This window comes from Esox lucius, chromosome 15 (genome assembly GCF_011004845.1).
Source record: "Esox lucius isolate fEsoLuc1 chromosome 15, fEsoLuc1.pri, whole genome shotgun sequence".
Classification (NCBI taxonomy): Eukaryota; Metazoa; Chordata; class Actinopteri; order Esociformes; family Esocidae; genus Esox; species Esox lucius.
The window spans coordinates 32,828,409-32,837,467 of NC_047583.1; the positions used below are offsets into that span (position 1 = coordinate 32,828,409).

A 9,059-nucleotide genomic window follows, 5' to 3' on the forward strand; every position below is an offset into this window, starting at 1 on the left:
CAGCCTCTTTAGATATGACCTTTTGTGTCTTGCCCTCCTTGTGCAAGGTGTCAATGGTTGTCTTTTGGACAGCTGTCAAGTCAGCAGTCTTCCCCATGATTGTGTTGCCTACAGAACTAGACTGAGACCATTTAAAGGCCTTTGCAGGTGTTTTGGGTTAATTAGAGTGTGGTACCAGGTGTCTTCAACATTGAACCTTTTCACAATATTCAAATTTTCTAAGATACTGAATTTGGGGTTTTCATTAGTTGTCAGTTATAATCATCAAAATTAAAATAAATAAACACTTGAAATATATCAGTCTGTGTGGAATGAATGTATACATTATACAAGTTTCACTTTTTGAATGGAATTACTGAAATAACCCTTGTGCGCCCCTCAAATGTACTACCCTTTGGACACCTTCGTGGACAAAAATGTACACGTACAATAAACTGAGATAAAATATTCATACATTAATATTTTTTCCAGCTTTTTTTTTCATAAATCTCTTAAAGAACTTGAAACCTGCTCAAAACAACCAAACATTCAATCATTTTCAGGATTTTAAAGACATTGTACTTCAAAAATTTTACCCCAAAAAAAAAAGAGTTCTGCCAAAAAATCATGCCCGTAGCTGCAACACAGACAAAATGATCCCCAAATGTACAAAAATGCCAGATGGGCGCACAAGGGATAAATCAACTTTTTGATGATATTCAAATTTTATGACTAGCACCTGTATAAGCTATATGCTCTGAATTGGTAATACAACATGTGGATTTACTCATTGTTTTACTACAATTTGATGAACTCCCCAAACAAACGAAGATCAAGGATTTTTTGAACATCAGAACGAAAATTGTTGAATGCCGAGTCACCTACATAGATATGGTGAGTTCTGTTCCATTATAAATAACTAGCGTGTTGTTAGGTTACTGAGTAAGAACGCAATGACTGTTTTGTATTAAACAATGACTGTTTGCAATATTCTATTAACATTCAAATTATTTAGTCAAGTTACTGGTAGCTGAACGCAAGTTTTAAACCATTGGCGGGAAAAACAATTAGAGAAACTGAGCTTGTCCTGAGATTAAATATCTACAGTAACCCTTGTTTATTCGTGTGCCAAAAAGTTTGGTTGCTTACTATATTTTGTTTCTTCGTTCATCCTCAAGTTCGGATGTTTTGTGCTTCTTCGCATATCAACAGTTGAACAGGTATGGTAACATCGTTAGCTTGTCTAAATCTTGTTTCTTAGGGTATCAACAAGTTAGAATTTTATAATATGTGCTTACTCCTTGTAACTTTTATCAACTGATACATAACTTTGGCTAAATCGTGTTTCTTTGTGTAACATTATCCACATCATGTGGGTAACGTTCCTCTTGATAGTAAATATAGATTAGCTAAACCTGGACCTGTTGTCTGTGTTGTCCACAATGTTCTTAGCTAGCCTGTGTGTGTCTTATGCTGCCGGTTTTTTAAACTTATTTTCTAAACATTGCTTTCAGGTGATCACGTTTCCTGTAATTTTGTTCCCGGAGGAGGAAGACTGTGCAGTTCCACGGCAGGTATGTGAATTACATGTTGATCTCGTAATTGCTGCAATGTTTACTTGGTTTCACCATTTACCTGTTCACCAACTTTTATGTTTATTTTTAGGATGGAGCAAGCGCAGTACTCCAAGGCACCAGAGAGGTACTCCATGGCACCATGTAGAGGATGGCTACATAGGTGTGGGTTAATTCACTTAACCCAGATGCTTAAATTATTAAAGCATGTTGCTTCCAATTTTATTTGTCAATTTAAATTTATTTTTAAGGGCAAGAAGGCAGAGGTAGGGTGAAGTTTTAGCTCTGCACATAATGGTAAGAATGAACATTTTGGTGGACACTGCAATTTGAGTTCTGATTGTAAAATAACCAGATATTTAGGACTGAATAATTAACTGTCTGTCTTTACTTTCAGAACATTTGGAGAAGATCAAGTGGCTGGCTGACTGAAGAGAGGGTCGAGCTGAGGGCACAGCTGGCTCAATAATCAGGTAAAAACAAGACTATAGTTACGCTAGCATTTTGTCTTAATGAAACTTCATTTGTCTGAACGTGAGCCCTTTACTGAAATGCAATACTGTACAGCCTTTCTGAAATTACATGTATATTGCTGTTTTGTTTAGCTTCTGATAAACGTCTGACTGAAAAGAATATCAAGCCAAGGGCACAGCTGCCTCTACAATCCGGTAAAAACAAGACTATAGTTGCGTTAGCATGTTGTCTTCATGAAACATTTCATTTGTCTTGAATGTCATGCAATTCTCAAAATCATGACAGACCATTTAAGTACAATATCTGATTACTGTATTATAGGAGCCATAAGGAAGAATCTTTCCAACCGGGATGCCACTGATGAGGCTGTCCAGAACCAGGTCACCAGGTACCAGAAAGGGGCAGCTGACCGTGCAGGTGGGAGATGTCGCAGCAGTACAAGGGACCTGCCGTGAATATGAATTACATCTGCAGTACAACCAATATTGCTGCTAAGCTGCAGTACTGTATTTTTATTAATTTTTTTTACTGCTGCTATGTACGGTGTTATATATATATATGATTGCATTATCTTCTTAATATATTTATAGCTCTGTGTGAATGATCTAAATTCTGACTAGTTGTAGTGATTTATGCCACCATTCATAAGCTTATATCACTGATGTATCTGATATTCAATAACTGTTGATTGCTGCTAGGTCATACTTATGTATATTACTGCCATTCTAGCCCTTGTTTATTTTGTATTGTATTGTTTATTTTGTACTTTCAAATTCAAATACTGTACTTTTACTATCTGTTGCTGGACACATTTTCTTGCACTATTTGATTTGGTAACATTTGTATTTCAATTAATTTGCACATTATTATTTATTAATGTACGCTTGCTGTATAATGCATGTTTTTTTTGTATGCATCTTGCACTATTTGAAATAAATTGTTTAGATTTTATTCAGTTCATTGTCATTTGTTATATGACCAAAATTATAAAGGATTATTATAAATAAAACCTAATATTGGGGCGTGAGGCATCCCGCTGGGTTTATTGCATAAAAGCGGCTAGCCGCTGTCGGGCCGCTGGTGAGCCGCTGATCAGGGTATTGTTAGAAGGCATTGTCATGAAAGCAGCCCACCGGCGGCCCGACTGCGACGCGCTATAAAAAAAACTGCTGCCGCCGGCGGCTCGCTTGCCGACCGCTTTGCAGAAACGCTCGACATAACGCCGGTGGGCCACTGGCGTGTTGCTTGCTGTGTAAGTGGATACATATGATGAGTATGGCTAGGAGACTTAAATATGGTGGCATTCCTGATGGGTCTCCAAGGCTGTTTCACCAAGTGTCCCTGCTATCTTTGCCTTTGGAACAGCAGGGAAACCAAGGCGCACTACCACAGGCAGGACCGGCCACAGCAGACTGAGTTCTCTGTGGGGAAGAACAACATCAAGTGGGAGCCACTGGTGGACCCCCGGAAGCTGCTTATGCCACCACTGCACATCAAATTGAGCCTTATGAATCAATTTGTCAGAGCTCTAGATGAGTCAGCAGGCTTCAATTACCTTCAAGACTTCTATCCTAGGCTGTCTGAGGCAAAGGTCAAAGCCGGTGTCACTAAAGGCTTGGAACAGCTTTTTTGTTATGGTTTGGGGCTTCCTGGGCAAACCCAAAAACAGTGTGGAGCTGGTTGAGACTCTGAGGAAGAACTACATCACAATAGGCTGTAGGACATCCCTCAAACTCCATATCCTTGATCCTCATCTGGATAAATTCAAGAAGAACATGGGAGCATACTCGGAGGAGCAAGGTGAGCGCTTTCTCCAGGATATGCTGGACTTTGAATGCTGCCACCAAGGACAGTATAATGAGAACATGATGGGAGACTACATTTGGGGGCTGATTTGTGAAAGTGATTTACCGTATAATCATAAATAAAATAAAAAACGACTAACTTCTAAATCTTTTGTAGTCATTTTTGCATTACTGTAATATAAATACATGTTAATTGGGATTCATGTGTTGATTTTTTTCTGACTTCATTTGAACGAAAATACACCAATTTAATTTTCTCATTGGAAATAAGTACATTTCAAAATATCACTGTGCTGGTCACAAAAGCAGTTGGGGGGAATAATAGCAATTTTCTATACTTTTTAGGCATAAGCAATTATGAAATAACACTTACTACAGTTCCCAGGATCACTAATTATGTTATATAGTGTTATAGGAGATCTGTAAGGAGTGTGCAAAAATCCCTTAAACAAGATGTCAGTGATATATTAGTGGTTATAGGAGACACTTATTCCAAATTATCACTGCTAATGGAGGTGGCACAAGTTACTGATTGATAAGGTTAAAATTTTTTGCACACAAATGAAATACAGCTCCGGAAGAAAATAAGATACCACTGCACCTTCTTCTTTCCTTTCCAAAAAAATTTTGAGTTAGGAACAGAAGCATTCAATTTGCAGTGATCTCTTAATTTGAACCCTTCTGTATTTTAACCCTTCTGTACCATTCTGAATGGAATGGCTGCCATACATTTAGAGATGATTATTTAAGAAAAATATGGAGTGGTCTCTTAATTTTTTCCCAAGCTTTATTTTATATATAGAGTTACGGGCCCATTTTCAGAGGCCCGTAATTTTCAGAGGCCCATTTTCAGAGGGCCTACATGTCTACATTGTCATAATGCTCGATCGGATTTATAGATGAATAGATCGGATATTTTTGTATTATTATAATTTTATGGTAAATTTGAGATCCAGGACGCCCAGGCCTAACGACACCACTCTATATATATATGTATGTATGTATATAGGACCACCAGATAAAGACCCTGTCATGGCCAGCCCAATCTCCAGACCTGAACCCCATTGAATACCTCTGGAATTTGATCAAGAGGAAGATGGATGGTCACAAGCCATCACACAAAGCCGAGCTACTTCAATTTTTGTGCCAGGAGTGGCATAAAGTCACCCAACAGCAATGTGACAGACTGGTGGAGAACATGCCAAAACACATGAAAGCTGTGATTAAAAATCAGGGTTATTTCAACAAATATTGATTTCTGAACTCTTCCGAAGTAAAAACATTAGTAATTTTTTGTTGAAAAATGAATGAATTTGTTTCCTTTGCATTATTTGAGGTCTGAAAACAATGCAACTTATTTTGGTTATTTTGACTAGTTGTTGTTTTCTACAAATAAATACTCTAAATTACAATATTTTTGGGGGGGGATTTGGGAGTGATGTTGTCAGTAGTTTATAGAATAAAACCAAACTGTTAATTTTACTCAAACACATACCTATAAATAGTAAAACCAGAGAAACTGATAATTTTGCAGTGGCCTCTCTCTAAGCCCATGGACAAAAACACAGGCAATGGAAAATGCAGTGGTAGGACATTTTTTAATGTTTCACTAAGAGTGTGTGTGTGACAAAGAGATACAGACAGCATAGAAATTGATTACTTCATTGTATCGTCTACATTCTGTTGTCCAATGTACTTACATTAACCACCTTTTTACTGATGTAATTCCTCCGCCCTCTTGCAATTTGTCTTATTCCTTACAACCCTATAGGGAGGCACATATGAGACATGTACAACAACAGTCAGGTCAATCCGACTACCAGTTGATTTTAAGATTTTTATAGTGGTCATTAAAGTTAACATAAAAAGCTAACTTTGAGAAGTCATAGTTCAGTAGATTTTTGACTCAGCAACTAGTTTCATTATGAGCCTTGTTCAGAAGTATGGCCTAGAGTCTGGGAAAACAGGGTGGAAATGCCATCATTTTGAAATTAGCTAACTGAATCATGTACTGTAGCACCCCTGGTGGAGAAATCAGGGCAGATGTCGGTGTGGTAGGTACTCATGGTGTATACTGCCACATCAATTATTTGTATTCTGACAATTTACCATTATCTACCAAACACATGGTTATCAAAAACATGGAGGACTCAGAGCCCTACATTGTCTGACATGAAATGACGCAGTGAAGCACACCAAACAGAATGGTCTTAATTCCTATGATGGACACCCAAACATGACCATAATCCCCAAAAACCATTCAAAAGTGTAACACTGTATAAAAATTACAAGATGGCACAAAAAACTAAGATCTGTCATTTTCTTATCAATTAAATTAAACATGAAAAAAATGTACAGCTGCAAAGCTTGCTGAGAAATGTATAATAAAAAAGAAATATTCCTTATTTATACAGTTAATTTTTGTAAACAGCAAATCAAAGTCTGTGGAAAAAATAGATAATTATTGTGTTTCCTGATAACAGAAATTTACTGTAATTCTGAAATACAGAAAATCGCTTACGTTCTATTGTCGAATGTATTTACATTAACCACCTTTCCACTGACGTCATTGTTCCGCCATCTTGCAACATATCTCATATTTCTTATCACCTTATAAGGAGGCACTTTTATTGTGGTCACTAGCGTTAGCACAAAAGGCAAATTTGTGAAATCATAATACAGTAGATATTTGACAAATCATCTAATTATTTTCAGCTCTGTTCAGAAGTATGGCCTGAAAGACTCCTGAACTTTAATGGCAAGTAAATCCGATGTACGGTTCAGGAGAAGAAGAGTTTAAGGCATTTATTAGAATTCAAAATTCTGTCGGCTGTGCTTTTGCCAACTTTTGAGATAATGACAAACTAATGCACATGGTGACATATTGGGGTGGTATGAGCATGAGCATTTAAGAAGTGCATAAATTATAGTTCCATAATGGTATGGACACATGATCATTGTGCATTAATTTTTTTATACTGACTGGCCATTTTGTCCATCTTGCAATGTATTTTTTATTCCTTAACACCCTATAGGAGTGCCAATGGGCAGATCAAACTGACTTACTTTATAATTTTTGCCAAATTTCCACTACACTTCAAGCTTTGTTGTTCATCATGAGAAATGAGGTATGTTCTCAAAGAATCAGCATTCTAGGTCAAACGTGATGAAAATGCCATAATTCAGAAATTTGCTAATTGAATCATGCACTGTTAAAAAATAAATTCTGTACAAATACGGTAAAAAGTCTGGCAGCACAGTCGCCAGTACAAAGCAGTAAAATGACAGGATATCCAATCTATTGAAGTGGTATTGACCTTAAAAAAAAAAGTGAATCGTCCTGTTGAAACACAGATGAAACTCATCAACAGATAACAAATCATTGCAAAAATTTCAGAGGCCCTTAACTCGGCCTTAACTCGGCCAATTTGCATGAAACTTTGCATACTTGTTGCCATGAGAGGCCCAAAGGGCCTCGGCCATTACTATACCTATACACCCCATGGTGGCGCTGTAGCACTTAGTCAAATGTTGAAGGTTTGAGCATGCATATCTCATGACCCGTATGTCGTAGAGTCATGCAGCCAAGTTCCATACATGCCCCTTCTCATGTTGAATAAATCTCTGGGGTCTTTCAAATTCAACCATTGGATTTTCCTCCATTTTGAATTTGGTGAAAAACACGTTAACAACATCTCCGAGACCGCTGCACGGATTTGCGTGCCGTTTGGCGTGAATGACCTCTGAACCATTATCTTTAAAAGTTATATAAGAAAAGTTTATCTCAAATAGTATAGCCGAAATCAGCGAATGAAATTGAGCTGGGCGGGTCTATGAATTTAGAAGTCCATTAGGCCCAAATGGAACATCAATCAGCTATGAAACGAAACATACTCGTAAATGTGTCTGTCAGGAATGGACAGAAAAAGTCCCATACAGAAATACCTCTTGGGGGCGCTATAACCATCACCGATGTTTCTCACGATATTGCTATTAACAAAAACACACTTAAACAACATCTCCACCGAAACCGCTGAACAGAGTTGGTTGACAATCAGTGTAAAGGGCCACTGGATCATTGTCTTTAAAAGTTATATAAAAAAAGTTGATATCTCATACAATATATAAGAAAAGTTGATATCTCATACAATCTCATACCATTTGAACTTCTGTGAAAAACTTGTTAACGACATCTCCTTGGAAACCGCTCAACGGATTTGCACACCTTTCACTGAGCTGGACCCTGAGACCAGTGTCTTCAATTCAATTCTTTGGAATTTTGATATCTCAAACAATGCGTGCGTAATAGGCAAATTACTTTTACATGGGTGTGGCACCCTGTCAGTGTGGCACTTTGTCAGAAACCTAGAGGACCCAGGCTCAGAGGGGTGACCAGTCCAAAATTAGGACGACGTGGGTTGACTCTTCCAAATTAGGACGACGTGCTTCAGCACCTGGCAGTAATTTCAGAGTGGCAGGCAGGCCAAGGCAACAAAAAATAATCAGTACTGGTATGTGCAGCTAGACTTCTTTGCAACAGAAGCTGGTTGCGTGTGAGTTTTCCTGAAGCGAAGCATTATATCGCTTAGTAAGGTGAGTTTGATTGTTGGGTGTTAGAATTTTATTTTCATTATATTAAACCCAGCTGAAAACTACTTGATTCATTTAAATTAAAATTAACATTGTCTATGTTATTGAGTTGTCACAGCATGTAATGCACTGGCATGTGTAAAGGTACAGTGGGGAGAACAAGTATTTGATAACCTGCAAAATCAGCAGTGTTTCCCACTTACAAAGCATGTAGAAGGCTGTAATCTTTGTCATAAGTACTCTTCAACTGTGAGTGACGGAATCTAAAACAAAAATCCAGAAAATCACATTGTATGATTTTTAAGTAATTAATTTGCATTTTATTGCATGACATAAGTATTTGATACATCAGAAAACAGAACTTAACCCTAAGTAATCGGTGGGGATTTCGGCCGGATTTCACTACTTGGACATTTTGGGTCCTAGATTCATTTCTGAAACAGATACAACCTATTATGATGTATCCTGGTAATCACAACCAGGATATAAAAACACTTCTGTTTCAGAAGCCTGCCACTTCTGGGTCACCATTTTAAAAACTCATCTATTGGAAAGGCTAAAAAAAAAAAAATCGGTAAACATTTCTGCCATTCAGCATAATGATTTTTTTTTTGTAAGCATTATAAAGTTATAAAGT

The 9,059-nt window shown here is 37.4% G+C and overlaps 1 long non-coding RNA gene across 1 annotated transcript; it reads left to right on the top strand.

Annotated features, from left to right (window-relative positions):
• The first annotated feature begins 1,987 nt into the window (after window positions 1-1,987).
• On the top strand, window positions 1,988-2,385 carry LOC109615226. Its single transcript, XR_002196197.1, has 3 exons — window positions 1,988-2,026; window positions 2,159-2,221; window positions 2,349-2,385. It is a non-coding gene; the product is annotated as an uncharacterized LOC109615226 (long non-coding RNA).
• The last annotated feature ends 6,674 nt before the right edge of the window (window positions 2,386-9,059 follow it).